A 16916-nucleotide genomic window follows, 5' to 3' on the forward strand; every position below is an offset into this window, starting at 1 on the left:
TGAGTCTCTGACTCCTCCATGTCAGCACAAGTGTTTCAAAATATTTAATCACTGGATTTCAGAACAGAAAGGATGGAAGCTAAGGGTGGTTACAGTAAGGCACACAAATACCTTTCAGGTTGCATGAACTCTAAGGAGTTTATCAGCTAAATTCTAACTATTCTCAGGTAAAAAGAAAAAAAGAAACCCTGCTGTTGTGGTTTTTCCTCACCTGAGCCACTTCAATCTTAGCAGCCTGATCCACCTGCTGGTTGTTTTGGTGTTCCTCAGTGGCCCAACTCTTAGGGACATGGGCATCCATATGGTGCACTTTTACAACCAACTGCTCCAGCCGGGCAGCAATATCTTGCCACAATGGGGCAGCCCAGATAGGTTTGCCTCTGCGCTGCCAGTTGTTCTTCTTCCATTGCTGCAGCCACCCCCACAAGGCATTGGCCATCATCCAAGAGTCGGTGTAAAGATAGAGCACTGGCCCCTTCTCTCGACTGGCGATGTCTAAAGCCAGCTGGATGGCTTTCACCTCTGCAAACTGGCTTGACTCACCTTTTCCTTCAGCAGTTTCCACGACTTGTCATGTAGGGCTCCATACAGCAGCCTTCTACCTCCTCTGCCTCCCTACAATGCGACAGGAGGGAATACTGCTTTTCATTTTGTGGCAGCTTGTTATACAGTGGGGCCTCTTCAGCACGTGTCACCTCCTTCTCTGGCGATGCTCCAAAATCTTTGCCTTCTGTCCAGTCCATGATTACCTCCAGAATTCCTGGGCAACTGGGGCTTCCCATTTGGTCCTGCTGTGTGATCAGCGCAACCCACTTACTCCACATAGCATCAGTGGCATGATGTGTGGAGGGAACCCTCTCTCTGAACATCCAGCCCAGGACCGGCAATCGTGGTGCTAGGAGGAGCTGTGCTTCAGTGCCGACCACTTCTGAAGCAGCTCGAACACCTTCATATGCTGCCAGAATCTCTTTTTCAGTGGGAGTATAGCGGGCCTCGGATCCTTTGTATCCCTGGCTCCAAAACCCCAGGGGTCGACCTCAAGACTCCCCTGGTGCTTTCTGCCAGAGACTCCAGGTTGGGCCATTCTCCACAGCTGCGGTGTAGAGCACGTTTTTAACATCTTGCCCTGACCGTACTGGACCAAGGGCTACTGCATGAACTATCACCATTTCATTTGTTCAAATGCTTGTTGTTGCTGAGGGCCCCATTCAAAATCATTCTTCTTCCGGGTCACTTGATAGAGAGGGCTTACAATCTGGCTGTAATTTGGGATGTGCATCCTCCAAAAACCCACGACACCTAAGAAGGCCTGTGCTTCCTTTTTACTGGTTGGTGGAGACATAGCTGCTATTTTGTTGATGACATCCATTGGGATTTGACAGCACCCCTCCTGCCATTTTATTCCTAAAAATTGAATCTCTTGTGCAGGTCCCTTGACTTTACTTCATTTAATGGTGAAACCAGCTTCCAGGAGGATCTGAACTATTTTCTCCCCTTTCTCAAAAACTTCCTCTGCTGTGTCACCCCATACAATGTCATCAATGTACTGTAGATGTTGTGGAGCTTCACCCTTTTCTAGTGCAGTCTGGATCAGCCCATGGCAAATGGTGGGACTGTGTTTCCACCCCTGGGGCAGTCGATTCCAGGTGTACTGAACGCCCCTCCAGGTGAAAGCAAACTGTGGCCTGCATTCTGCTGCCGAAAGAGCTGAAAAAACACGCATTGGCAATGTCAATTGTAGCATACCATTTGGCTGCCTTGGACTCCAGTTCATACTGGAGCTCTAACATATCTGGTACAGCAGCACTCAGTGGCGACATCACTTCGTTCAGGCCATGACAGTCTACTGTTAACCTCCACACTCCATCAGGCTTTTGCACTGGCCATATGGGGCTATTAAAAGGTGAGTGAGTCTTGCTGATGACTCCTTGGCTCTCCAGTTGATGAATCAACTCATGAATGGGGGCCAAGGAGTCTTGGTTTGTGCGTTATTGCCAGCAGTGCACTGTCCTGATAGCAGTTGGCATCTGCTGTTCTTCAATTCACAGCAAGCCCACAACAAAGGGATCTTCTGAGAAGCCAGGTAGGGTAGAGAGCTGTTTGATCTTCTCTGCATTCACAGTGGCCACACCAAAAGCCCACTGGTATCCCTTTGGGTCCTTGAAATACCCTCTCCTTAGGTAATCTATCTATTCCAAGAATACAAGGGGCCTCTGGGCTGGTCACAATGGGGTGCTTTTCCCACTTGTCCCTTGTCAAGCTCACCTCAGCCTCCAGTACAGACAGTTCCTGGCATCCCCCTGTCACTCCAGAGTTCCAGATGGGTTCTGTACCCCTGTACCCTGATGGTATCAGCATACACTATGCACCAGTGTCTACCAAAGCCATATACTTCTGTGGGTCTGATGTTCCAGGCCATCGAATCCACACAGTCCAGTAGGCCCAGTCATCCCTTTCCTCCTCCTGGCCAAAGGTGGGGACCCTCTATTCTTCTTCCTGGTCAGAATATTCACTGTCTGACTCTTACAGTGGCAGACCAGAAGTCCCCTCACCAGGATCAAGGGAGGTGATTTCAGTTCTTCTGTGTCCTGAGAGATCACTGATGTCCTTCTTGTATCTCGGCAGTCTTTTTGGGTGGCCCTTTCTTAACAGCTGTCTTCCCTCTCAGTTCACATACACAGGCTTTCAGCTTAGAGGTGGGTTCACCATCTCACTTCCTCATATCCTCCTCCTGGTCATGCAGGAAGAGCCAGAGTGCAGTACACAGCATGCATCTGGGGCTTCCTTTTCCTCTGACCAGGCCAGGAAAAGACCAATTTCTTCGGACATCCCTGACACCCAAGACTGCCCCATAGGGATAAGGAGGTGCAGAGATTTTCTTGAAAGTTTTGGAGCCAAGAAGACACTCTGTCGACAGCTGGTGTATCCATATCCGGTCAATACATTGCTGCCAAGCTGTTGGAATATGATGTTGGGGCACCTTGAATCACCTTCCTCCACATGGCCCATGTACACAGGACATCCTCTGGATCTTTGGAGACCTGATCATCATCAAGATCACTGTAGATGACTTCTAGCACTGCTAATTCTCTCAGGTACTGGATGCCTTCATCTGCAGTAGTCCACTTTTCTGGGGAGTTCACAAGATCTTCCTTGAATGGGTATCTTGCCCTCACACTTGAGAGGAGCTATCTCCAGAGACTGCAAATTGCTGCCTCTTTTACAAGTTCTTCCTCATTTCTCTGGTTTCTAGCAAGGGATCCCAGCTGTTGGGCTTCTTTCCTTTCCAGCTGCTGAGTGTCAGTCCCATTATCCCAGCACTGGAGCAGCCAGGCAGCAATACGCTCACCTAGCTGGCAGCTGTAATCTTTCCACAAGCTTGAAGTTCTGCTGAGGTCAGGGACCAGATAATTTCCTCTTCCTGTTTGAGCTCTGACTTATTCCTCCAATTCCCTTGTCAAAGGACCAGCTTCTTAATCACACTTTTCCTTTTTGTCAGATCAATTGGTCTTTTTTGTCAGATTTACTAATCAACGATATGGACCTGTTGATCTCCTTGTCCACTGTTTTTTGGTTTTTGCTAGTGAGGAAATTACTGTAGTTTTTTTGTTTGGGTCCCTACCTCAACTATATTGTCCTCAGATGCAGCTTGGGTCCCTGCCTCAGCCACAGTCTTCTGAGACTACTGAACTGGGGCTCAATAGGCACATGCCAGACCCCAGTACAGTGCTAGAAGCTGCTGGTTTTCATTGGGGTAAACAAGGCCACCCTTCTATCAGGTGGCACATCAGTTTGCCCAGGTTATTTGCTCTTCAGGTGTAAAATCCCAGGCTATGGGAGGTGATAACCATCCTAGGAACCTGCCCAGATCCTTCCGCACACCCTGCCGCCCAGGGACTGGCTCTTTTAGGGCACATTGCAGTATTGCCTCACCCAGAATCTGTTTTCTTTTACATCAGGATGAGACCACATTCCAAAAAAATATAATATGCCAACAGTATTAACTAGTAGTATTAGTATCACTTAAGGGTGAACAAGGACCTCAGGAGCCTGGCTAATAAAACCATCCACAGAAATCCCAGGTAGGGAGAGGGAGTTGTATTCCCTCATCATCTCCACAAGATAGCTTCTGCAATACAGCAAGGCTGTCAACAGCAGGACAAAGCACATAGCCATTGTTTGTACTAACATGCTCCAAAGCTCAGCAAAACAAAGAGATAAGCAGCACAACCAACCAATTCCACAACCCACACAGGAGCTTGCCACTTAATAACAACTATAACTATAGCACATGTAGTACAAAACTGCGGTTGTACTTGTGCCCCACACTGGGCACCAAGAACTGTTGTGGTTTTGCCTCAATTTGCAACAAAGAACCAAGCAGTTACTCTCTCACTCCTTCCACCTCCCCAGTGGGATGGGGAGGAGAATCAGTTTAACAGAATGGCAAAGGGAGAAGAAAACAACAATCCATAACACTGACAAAGAGCGTAGGCAACATGCAGTGTTCTCACCGCTCAACGCTCAGCTTGCTCCTGAGTAGCAAAAGGCTCTCCTTCAGCCAGCTCCCCACTGAAATATTGAGCATGGCATCACATGGTATGGAATAGCCCATCTGATTGGCTGCTTGGGTCAGCCAAACCAGCTTGTTGTGAAAATTAACTCTATCCCAGATGAATCCTGCAGCTTTTGAGTTGTCATCATAACTCTTCTGCCCAAGTATTTGGGAGTTGTATCTTTTATTCATTCAGTAGAAGCAGGAGCAGAACTCATCTCATGCAGTGTTTAGGCTTGTCACGTGTATTTGCATATGAGCTTTTAAAAATGTGGTTTATTTCTGATTGTTAATAATTGCCACAGTATCCACTTAGAAAGCTAAATAGCCTTAAGATTTCCACCTTTCCAGTGCTTGGTGGCAGAGCAGTTGTTGCTGTGCCCTGCAACATTTTTATATGCAGTCTGTATAACACATTCAGGATATTATACACCATCCAGTATTTTTAATAAAAAAAAAAAAAGTGAGAATTTACATTGTGACCCTTTCTTTCTGAGGTGAAAAATGAAAACACCATGCACAGTTTTTTGTTTCTCCCGTCAACCTGTGTGTATCTGAGTTTCTCAAGGACTTGGTAAATAAACAAGATGCAAATATAGACTGAACTATTTGTTACCCACTTGCGTGATCTAAATCATACTGATGCAGTCTCTGTAATTTAGGACAAATGAGGTAAAGCAAACTATGTAGATGGATTTTTCCACAAGATCACTTATTGTTGAAGCACTTAGTCACTGTGATATCAGAACTTATGTTATAGGACTTAAAATATCCATATGTAATGTTTGGAATAATCTACTGAAATATACACTATAAAATAATACATCATTATCTGGTTCCCACTTGTATTGTACTGTATCTCACACTACTGTTGCAAATAAATTATCTGTTACCAAAAAAAATAAAAAGACATCATGTGGTCACTGGAAATCATAGAATGGTTTGGGTTGGAAGGAACCTTAAAGATCATGTAGTTCCAATCCCCCTGCCAAGGGCAGGGACACTTAGGACTGAAATATAATGAAAAAACCTAATCCAGCCATTAGAACATGTCTAAGAGGGGTCTGGAAGTGTATGCAGCGGAGAATGAATGATTTACTGTGGAAAAATACTCATCAGTGAAGAGACGAGATTGTGAAAGAGATTTAATATCTTTTTGGAAACAAGCTAAGCCAATTAGAAGTTATGCTGGTACATGTGCCTCACCAGTTTTGCTAGATGGTTTTAAAACTCATAGGACGAGTGGAGAGCTAAGGTTTTGCAAAAGTGATAGCAAAGACACTGGCACTTCAGAGTCTTTTTGCTAAAGCATGGCTTGTAACACCAAGCTCCTGTGAGGAACTTCAGCAACGGAAATTGGGTCCTGTAGCAATTATATTTCTGGTTGTCTGGTTCCTTGCTTGGAATGCAAAGTCTAGCTCTTAAGGTATGTATGCCGTTCATGGACGAAATCAGTTTCCTGAAAATGCTGAATATGAAAACCTATCACCTGGGATAGCATCTAGTCAGCAGAAAGGGCTGAGAGCAGACTTGTACCTGAAACTTGCTCCTCTCAGATGTTCAGCTTTTGTCTTCAGCTTCTTCATATCCAAGGTCCAGTGACATCTCTCGAGAGGCTTAGATGGGGGTATGTGTCTGTGTGCGTGGCATATATCTTACTACACACATGATCGGTACCTTACTGAAACAGCTTCCCAAGGGAATTTAGGCAGAACTAGTGAAATTATTTTGGGGTCACAAACACATAAGGTAGGAACTACTTTTACATTTTGGGAGACTCACAAAACAAGAATCTAGGTGTCTGGAGAGTCAGAAAGACAAACACGTAGTGATGTTACTGTTTCCAGGCTTAAGATGCAGCAGGGTCCTGGGAAGAACAGGAAAGCAACAGTGGGGGCAAGGGAGAGCTTTGTAGCATACCTCCTAGCCAATGGTTACTGACTTTATCACTTACGTGATAAAAACGTGGTCCCTGTTGTATGAGGACATGCACATAAGCTTGTGGAATCACACCTAAGCCACCGGATTGGAGAGGCTGAGCCGTGCTGGGTGAGTGATGTCTTTAAGCTTCAGTGGCAACACTGGCTTCAACAGCGACAACTGCAAACAGCAACTGTGGCTCAGTCATCTGCTTAAACAGAGAATTCTTTTAGTGTAGGTATTCCCAATACCAGTTTCCACTTGATCCCTCTTTTGGCTTTAGACTCCTTTATCTGTTGCAGATTGTGGTGTATTGCAGGCATCATAAGCTGCTTGATTTATATCAGACTGATAACTGTTATCTTGGCTATTAATTTCTTTTGACTTTTCTTACTTCATTAGAAAAGCAGTCCTTAAAGGTACAAAGACTGTGGAATAATCTGGCTTTAAAAAATACCACAAGGTCCTTTTGAAAGGTGAAAGCAGCTTGTATTCTTTGTCTCTCACCTTGCCATGTGTGATGGGGAGAGGCAGAGGTTTTTCTGAGAGTGTGTCTGACAAGTAGAGTTCCCATCCAGTCCTCTCCACTCACGCAGAGCAATGACATTCATATGACGTTTCATCTCTACTTCCCTTTTGATATGAATCTTCATAAAAATCTCTGGAATTCACAGTGTGTCTAAAAGTTTGTATTAATTGACTTTATGTGTGCCCACACCTGTGTATGAAAGATGCACGGAGATGCACAACTTTGCAGAGCCACTGAATTTACTCCTTCCTAGCAGTGGACATCAGTAGGTAAAACCATGGGAGATTGGCTGTCATTTGAGATTGCTGCATGCCCCGCTGGGATCCTAACGACTCGGTCATTTGTTCCTGAGCCAGATGGCTTTCAGCTTGGAGAGAGGGCATGACTGTCTCCTACTGCCATAGAGCCAGGTGGGTTCTGCTGTTCTTCCTCTCAAGGTCCATTTGCCATAAGGCTTTTTCTTCCACACTTGAACCACTTAAAAACTGATTACCTTACACATTTTGTAACCTTCTAGTGTGAGAAATATTTTACCATTATCCCATTCTACCTTAGGGTTAGCACCATTTATTCTGTGGGGATTATTACTTTACTTTGGAAAAGCAAATCTCAGGGCACTGGAGATTCATTCCTTTTTCCTCAAAAAAAATACTTTGATAATTCCAGCAATATCTCCACTATTCTGTACCAGTGCTTAATTAATTCCATTTGCATGGTAGCTCAGAGCCCAGCTGCCTAGTGGTCCCATCTCCAGACAGGAATGCATGCATATTTTGTTTTCTTTTGCTTTATTCCCTGCATTTCCAGCTGAATGAGCTCATCAGAGTTGGAATGAGATGGTTTCGTGTCTAGAGCTTCCTGCTCTGAGTTTCTTCAAGCTGCTACTGCCACTTTGGATGGGGCCACTTTCTCTAGGCGTCAGCAGAGTTGCCCCGGGGGGGGGGAGGGGCCTTCTTGTGTGCCTTGACTTGCCAGAGCTGTGCAGTACACAGGCAAAATCCTGCCTTAGCTTCACAGAAGAGACAAAGTCAGTTTGCACCAGCCAAATCCAGCCTTAGACAATTGCAGCAGAGTAAACAGTGTCCCGGCAAAGAAGTAATCAGTTTTGAAAAGACGGGATTTGGGCTTGTGGCAAGTCCTTGGGCCCTGATTTGCAAGAAAAACATCAATAGGAAAACTGGAACAATGGTCGATTCACCCTGTAAGTTCTGAACATATGCACATGAACATCCAGTAAAAGAAAGCCTAATGCTTCATGATTAAACATGACAGAGCCGGGACAAAATGAACTCTGGAGATGAGGATGATGTACATAGATGTTGGACTCTGCTGCTGTTTGCCCACAGGTATCGCTCCAGAGAAACAGCTGCACAGCATCTTCTCCGAGCTGAGTCAGACCAGCTGCACAGGGTAGGATGCACACAAACACAAATGTTTTAGACACAGGGCTTTTTTGTTTCTCTCACTCCTTCCACAGCTGCCCAGCATACTTCAGATTTACTGGAGGCAAGCATTGCTAGGGCATAAATTCAGAAGCTTCTCTAGCCTCTAGACTAAAATGTGAGAATAAAGCTTTGTGTCCGCCAACCTTTAGCTTTGAAAAAGCCCAGCAAATACCATGGAGGGAGCTTTAACAAAGGAGGTCAAAAAGTCCATCTGGATCCCTCTGCATCCTAGTCATTCCTAGAGCTACCCTTAGAGAAGAGATCCACAGGTTAATTTATCACTGTGCAAATAAAATATCCCCCAACTTCTTTTACCACTAGCCTTTCTAAGTAAAAATAAATATCCTTTGGTTGAGAGCAGCTGAAGAGCATCTAAGGTTTATATATAGCAATTATTGCTATTGTGTCTGAGTGGTGAGGAAAAAAGTCAAAGCAAAATTATTTTAGTCTCTCCCCAGTTAGAAAAATTGCTTTGTGTGTTTGAGTTTGGTGTTATTTCTTTTTTTGAGGGGGGAGTGGGGGGGGTGGTCTTTTTGCCTCTTGCGTAGCTCTGTTTCTTTCAGGATGTCCACACTGTATTTTATCTTTCCTACAGTTTGAATCCTCAAACATTTTATGAAACCAAGTTGAACAATTAATTTTCTTATCTGGCAAAGTCTTTCACTATCCTTTTTTGTTCTTTTTTTCCTTTGTCAAAGAATGTCACTTGAGGATGCTGTAACTTTTCTGGCTGTTTGATGGCTTTGCTCTGCAGGATGTGATGGCACCTCCACCACATGGTCTCCATTTCTCTATATTGCCTGCATAGACAGCGGTCCCTTCAGCGGGTTTGGGACCCTATGGGGACTGCTGAGGTTTTTACGATGGAGATTCAAGCATCTCATTTTATGAGTCAGATTTTTCATTTTCACTTCAGATGGTATTTATGTATTATATTCAGATGTTATTTATATATTATAAACACACAGTTTCCATGAACCTTTTTTCATGATGGACTTAAATTTTTCTTCCAAGTCCAGACCTTTTCTATCAGTTTTCTCAACATTTGGCTAATTATTTAGGATTTATCATTTAAAGCTCCATATTTGAGACAATCACCTACATAACGTTTGTGTTTCATGTATTCCCTTCCACTTGTTTCTCATTTTCGGTGCCTGAGGGGCCAGCAGTTTTTGTGCCAACAACATATAAACATTGTGTAAAGAGAGAAAAACTCATATTCTGGCATTTATATATGGCATAGATGGAGTCTCAGGTGCTGGAAGTATCCTAAAAATTTGGTATTTTATACCCCTGCAAACACAAACTCTAGTCAACAGTGAAACATCTCATAGGTTTCAGAGTTAACTGGGAGGTGTATAATCCTGACAACACGAGGTGAAAACCTGAATACTAAATTCCAGCTTTGCTGTCAGAGCATAGGAAATCCACAACGTATTCTTCAGCCCTGGAATGGCTCCCAAGTGCTTTGTCATGTACAAAAATTGCCTTGTACAGCTTGGGGCTGAGTCACCTCAGAGGATATATAGAATCACAGAATCATACAATCATAGGTTGGAATAGACCTCTAAGATCATCAAGTCCAACCATCAACCCAACACCACCATGCCTACTAAACCATGTCCCGAAGTGCCACATCCACACATTTTTTGAACACCTCCAGGGATGGGGACTCCGCCACCTCGCTGGGCAGCCTGTTCCAACACCTGACCACTCTTTCAGTAAACAAATTTTTCGTAATATCCAATCTAAATCTCCCCTGACACAACTTGAGGCCATTGCCCCTCGTCCTGTCGCTAGTTACATCTATGTAAACATTTAAATGTTACTTTGCCATCACCAAGACCAGAGGTACTTTCCCTTCCAGGTGTCTGATTCAGAGCAAGCAGGACTTCGCGTGTCTGAGCTCATGTGTGGGTTTAATGCAACGGTGGAAAAATAGACAGAGGGGCATGTGTGGCTAGAGTTGACAAGGAGGCAAACTGAGGGCAGGCAGAGAAGGGGATGAGCACTTGACAAACCAAGAAATGAGCTGTGCTGCTCTGGGCTACTCCCCAGAGAGCCCCTGTAGAGCCATGCGAACAGAGTTCTTACCTCCATCTCCAAGAAAGGGTGTGGTAGAAGGACCTAAACAGCAACAAGCTTTCCAATTCCCAGAAGGAAATCCTATAGCTAAAGCAGCTTTCAAATACTGAGTCCTGCAGTTCTAGGAAATGGTTAAAACTATTTTTACAGTTACATTTCAATATGCCTGTATATATATAATATTTACATTTACATATATGTATATATATGTTATGTATAATATCAGCATAATATATATGTTTGTATGTTTATATTTATATACACATACATGTCTGTGTATGTAAATTATATATATGCATATATTACAAATGGTTAAGCAATCTTGAAGCGCTCTGGTTTCCCCACAGATTTAACAGTAAACGCAAGCAGCCTGACTCCCATTCTTCATTTCTAAACATTAGTATTTTCTCTCTTATGAGTGTTAACATTTCTCCAGCCAACATAAAGTGTTTATTCTGCAGATAAGTCTGAAAAGGGGAAGCCTTGTCTGCTTTCGTGGTTGTTACACGGATAGTATTTTTCTTGTGGTTTGATTTAACGTGAAGCTATGAATGTCCTCTGTAAGTACCAAACTGTTACACCTACACTGAATAAAGATAATACAACTTGCTTTTGGTGAAACATGATGGTTTTCTCTTGTCTGCTTTGTACCTTCATGAAAGAAAACCAGGTCAGCAAGTCCTGAAGATCAATCAGTTCATTTCCAACCATGGCTGTAGGTCTTACCAGACACTTTCCTTCAGAACATCAACTGAACTATCTAATACAGATACTACTTTCTTTTTTCTTCTTGTATGTAGATCCTTCTGTCTACTCAGAGAGACTCTGGCAGTGATAATCCATTGACAAAAATAACAACAGGGATATTTTAAATGCCTGTTTTTACAGACTAAACTTTACTAGTGAGGTTGATGCTTGAAAGCCGTCTGTATAACCCAGGCATGTAATTTCTGTTGGTCAGCTATTTTTCTTCTGCAGGCCTACATATGAGCCTACAGGAAGGGTAGTGCCAAAAGTACTGTCTTGATCATATAAATTACATTGTGGCTGTGCCTTCCCTGTCCCTCCTTACTAGCAGAAGCAGGGCTAGAAAAAAACCCTGCTCAGCCAGAGATGTCATAGCTTTTTAGTTGATGAGACAGAGCTCCCTTCCCCTTGCTCACTAATGCCAGCTCTCTTCACTGAGAAGGCTGCAATGAGTGGTCTGATATTCTTCAGCTGCCCCAGACCCACAAATTCGAGTTTGGGGTTGAAGGAGATCATTGACGAGTACCTGGGGACATATGGCTGCTATTATATAGGGGGAAGGTTAGGTTTACTTTGATTTGGTTTGCGTTGTCTGTTTGGTGAAAACAAGAAGACCAGATTTGCAATAACATTGGGAAAGCTTTACAATAATTGATGTGCCAATTCCAAAATACTACCTTTTGTGCAGTAAGACTCAGAATCACAACCTTCTCTTTTTAAAGTCAAACAAGTTTTAAATTAAAAAAAAATTTTGTTTGTTTTTTTGAACCTCATGTAGTCATCTGTTACAACTGTGAGAGCTGGAAACGTCATGATCTGAGACTCCAGGGCTTAAAGAATACACTCAGGCTGATAATGAAGCAATTTACCAGTAGCAAGTTGTTACAAACTTGCATTAGCCCTTTCTTTTTAATGATGCTGTGGTTCTGTAACAAATGAAGCATGCGAAGTATCTCCACTGGGAATGACGCAGGGATTAAATGCTGCCAGGGGATTAGGGTGATTACACCTCTCACAGCAAGGCAGGGGAGCTCGAAAAACCTCTGGACCGGGCTAGATCTGCTGATACCAGAAGCCTTGATCTGCATAATATTAGGTGGCCTCAGGTGGCTTGGAAGCTGTCTCAGACAATGGTTAACAAAAATTGCCAGAGATGCTGCAGTAGTTGTGGTGTGTTCTGTGCAGTGTGACCCTGCTAACATAAATTCAAAGAGACTATGGGAAAAATGTTTGTGTTAAGAATAAAATTTGTTTCAAAAATAGATGCTGAAATAAAGAGCACAAAAGTAGGTACTTCAAAAGATATTTCAGACCAAGCAATATCTCACATTAGGGATTGCGCTGTATTTTAGTACTTTTTCTTCAGTTTATCACCCCAAGTTGTCCCTCAGAACATTCCTTACGTGACCCTCAGAGCTTCTGTCAAAATCCAGTTGCAAACCAATCACATAAAGGAAGCAGGAGTTTATGTTGCTAATTAGTAAGGCCAACTTGAAGATTAGCTCAGAGTCCCAGAGGCAGCAAGAAGTTGTTCTAACCTCTATTAAGAAATGAAACCTCCTTTTTCTGCTGCTCCTACTCAGTCGAACTGATGTATGGAAAACAAAGCTGTAGTGTTGTGCTGCGAGGATAAGTCAGTATCCTGTCCAGTGACAGCAAAAATAAAATATTCAAATAACACAGTGATGTGCTCTGAGTCCTCGTTACCATCACTAAGGTTAGTCAATTGAAGTGTGCTCCATAAAGCAGCCAAGCTCCTTGGAAGAAGCAAACCTCTGGAATCTAGATGTCAGGGCTCTGGACCCAAAGGTCTGCAAGTCCTTTCCTCTGTCATCAACACAGGCAAAGACTGTGGGATCTTATGAAGAAACTATCAACATGCGTGTTTTCAATGACTGACCTTCTCACAAGCACAGTCTATGCTCACCTGCACGGGTTTCAGGCAACTGGTGTTAAGCCATTTCTCTTTGTGTATGCTGCTGTTGAGTGCACTTGCTGTGCCTAAGATTGAAATAGTTCCAGTGTTCGTAGGAGTGGCAATTGCTACTAAGGGACTTCAGCAGATAGTTGGACATGTTTGCAGAGATCTAGTGGGAGCAGATTTGGGTATCATCATCCTGTTCCGTCACTTTGCTCCAGATTACCTGTATCCCACAGAACCTGCAAAAAAGAAAATGAGTGCTCCTCAGTGGAAAGCAACCTTGGTTAAGCAGTTTATCACCATAATTATTTATACCAAGCTGACAGACTTTGCACTGACACATTTGAAGACCATTCACGTGATCAGTCCTGGGAACTTTGCTCAGCAGGTAGCAAAGGGGCAACATGCCCATGATGTCCAATAACTCTTAGATTCTTCTTCAAGAGGATTTCTGACCATTCCCACAGTCAGATGGATAGAAAAGCAACATGCAGTGTGTGCTAATAGCATGCGATGTCTGCAAGCAGCAACTCTTATCCAAGTATTTTTAGGTGACCCCTGGTATAGAACACTAGTGTCATAATCACAGAATCACAGAATGTTCGGGATTGGAAGGGACCTCTGTGGGTCATCTAGTCCAACCCCCCTGCCGAAGCAGGGTGTCCTACAGCAGGCTGCACAGGACCTTGTCCAGGCAGGTCTTGAATATCTCCAGAGAAGGAGACTCCACAACCTCCCTGGGAAGCCTGTTCCAGTGCTCCATCACCCTCAGAGGGAAGAACTTCTTCCTCATGTTCAGACGGAACTTCCTGTGCTTCAATTTGTGCCCATCGCCCTTTGTCTGGTCGCTGGGCAGCACTGAAAAGAGTCTGGCCCCATCCTCCTGACACCCACCCTTCAGATATTTGTAAGCATCTATAAGGTCCCCTCGCAGACTTCTCCAGGCTAAACAAGCCCAGCTCCCTCAGCCTTTCCTCGTAGGACAGATGCTCCTGTCCCCTCACCATCCTCATAGCCCTCTGCTGGACTCTCTCCAGTAGTTCCTCATCTTTCTTGAACTGGGGACCCCAGAACCGGAGGCAGTACTGCAGATGGGGCCTCACTAGGGCAGAGTAGAGGGGGAGGAGAATCTGATACTTGAAAATAGATAGTTTCATCTTCTTGACAACAACCATGCTGACAACACACAGGAGCTGTGGCATTTCTACCAATCAGAGATTTGGTAATAGCCTTGACAACTTATTTAGGAAGGCTGTGAGTTTTGCTTTTGACATAAATGTTTATCACTTTTTATTACGTGCAATTCTGTACCAGCAGGTCAGATTATCATTATTAGGAGCTAACCACAATATGGTAAACTGGAGGTCAGGGCTTTACTGTGCCAGAAAGTGTAGAGATATAATAAGAAATTATCTCTGTCCCAGAAGCCTGGCACCCAAACTAGAGGGCTATTGGCTAGAAAGGCGAAAAAATAAACAGTGCTGGGGAGTGGAGGGAACACGAAACAGTGGAGAGGCAGCCAGGAAAACAAGAATCACGTCAAACCAAGTGTGAGCTGCAGGAGATTCTCTTTAGGTTTCTGAAATGCCTCACTGATACAAGAAATCTTCCAATAGATTGAACTTCCACTGTAAGTTCAGTGTGTATGTTATGGACACACAGGAGAATTTGGTATGCTTCCAAACTTTTTAAAAAAGGAAGGGGAACGACACAGTATGTGTTTGGGATTTCGGCTACAAAAAAAAAAAAAATCCTTTATCATTAATCTAAGTACCATTTGAATACAAAGGTAATTCATCCTTAATCTCTTCCCTGTATACTTCTCGAAGTCACTAAGTAGGGAAAAAGAACTCTGAGTACACCCAAGGTACCCCTCTGTCAGGGACAGATTTTTTCCCACAGTTGATGTATTAGTATTTTTCAGCCCTACCTGCAAAAGGACTTTGCTGTTCTTGTTCTGAAAGTCAGGAGTAGCTTTGTAGTAGCCTCTGCTTATTTCTGTTTTCCAGTGCCCTGTTTCTATTGAGCTACTTAGTTTGTCTCCATCTAGTAAGTTTGGGTCTTTCAAATACTGTGGGTTTTTGTTAATATGATTTAAACGAAAGAACACCTGCTGTTCTTGATTTACATGTTGATCCCTTCAGCTCATCAATCATTTTTCTTATTTTTGTCTGCACTCCTGATAATGATAGTGTTAGAAGCTTTTTAGCAATATAAGGCCTGGGACTCGTCCCAAAACTCTCCTGGCATGGCTTCTGTGATACGCTATGAGAGACATACACCTCTTCTCCCCAAGGTAGGATGTCTTTGCATGTACCTGCTCTCTTCTGTTCACTTACTACAGTACACTCTCCAAAGCAGTGCTGTGTGCTCCCTGCATGTAATACACTAAGCAAGAGAAATTGCAGATTCATTAAAACTGTGGACAGAAATACTAACTTTAAATGCAGCGGTTCTGCAAGCTTTGAAATTTTCACTTAAAAGCAATTCAAAGAAAGACTGCAAGGGTGAGAGGCAGGGTGGGGAGGGAGAAGCCAGCAGATGAAAAAAAATTTGGGACTCTTAACAGAAAGCCTCCTGCATTTTCTTCAGTACACAAACACTGTACAGTCTCAGACGGGAAGCAACTGGCACTTCTCATTCCTGGGAGAGATTTGTTGGGCTGTGTTGAAGCTACAGCTGCAGTGTGCCCTCTTACGGCAACACCAGTTGCTTTCGCTCTCTGTTTTGCACAGTGGTGTTGCGGTGGGAGGTGGGGGTTGCTGAGATGTTTTTTTTCTTCTCTTTTTCTTTTGCCTGAGAAAAGATAACGTGGGAAGAAAGCATTACCTCTATATGCCGTGGCACATTTATAAAACAGGCTTGAGCTTCATGTCCAGAGAGTCAAGGAGTGCCTCATCTGCCAAAGAAGATGAAATAGTGAACAAAACTAAAAGGGAGAAAAGAGAGACTAAATGTCATTAGGTTTAGCATTTGCTGATGACAAGATGGCTTTCATGCCAAGGCAAATGTAAAGTGAAAGAGGATTGTTGGTTAAAGGCACTGCATTTAACAGATAACATCAAGTTAGTTGACTGAATGTTTCTGTTCTGGCTCCATTTCTGCATATGTTCCTCTGTATTGCTACAGCATTTTGAGTAAGAGAATGACGAACGTATTCACATTATTTTATCAATATTCTGTCACTGGACCTGTTTTGAAAAGTGTGTTCCCATGGCTGCCTCTCCCTCTGCTTCTGGTACCTTGTTCGCCTCTGACGTTTTGCCCTTTTTACTTCTCAAACCTTCCCCCTCCCCTGTCTCCTTGAAGCCCCCCGTTCCAGTGCAGCACTCCCACAGCTCCCCTGCATTCCCAGCAGGACTCTCCTGCTCTGCTCACTGAGGATACTCCCAGTCTCAAGGCATTTTCCAACCCACAAAATCATAGTTGGAGTACTCTGGGACTCATACAGCTCATCCTTTCACAGTTTTGTATGAGAACATCCACATCAGTCTTGCTTATTTGATATGGGCCCTTTGCTCATTGAATGTTTAAAATCACACAGATATCACTGAGAGCTGAAGGCAAGAGTTATGACTCTGGCACTAATGTCTTTTACTGCAGTGTGTTGGCACTGTCCAAAAAAAAAAGGCATGGAACAAACTCCACCTTTCCGCAATTTGCCGGTCAGCCTTGTAGATCCAATGTACTCTGACCACTTCAGGTTTCCAGTTC

Source organism: Opisthocomus hoazin, chromosome 3 (genome assembly GCF_030867145.1).
Source record: "Opisthocomus hoazin isolate bOpiHoa1 chromosome 3, bOpiHoa1.hap1, whole genome shotgun sequence".
Taxonomy (NCBI): domain Eukaryota; kingdom Metazoa; phylum Chordata; class Aves; order Opisthocomiformes; family Opisthocomidae; genus Opisthocomus; species Opisthocomus hoazin.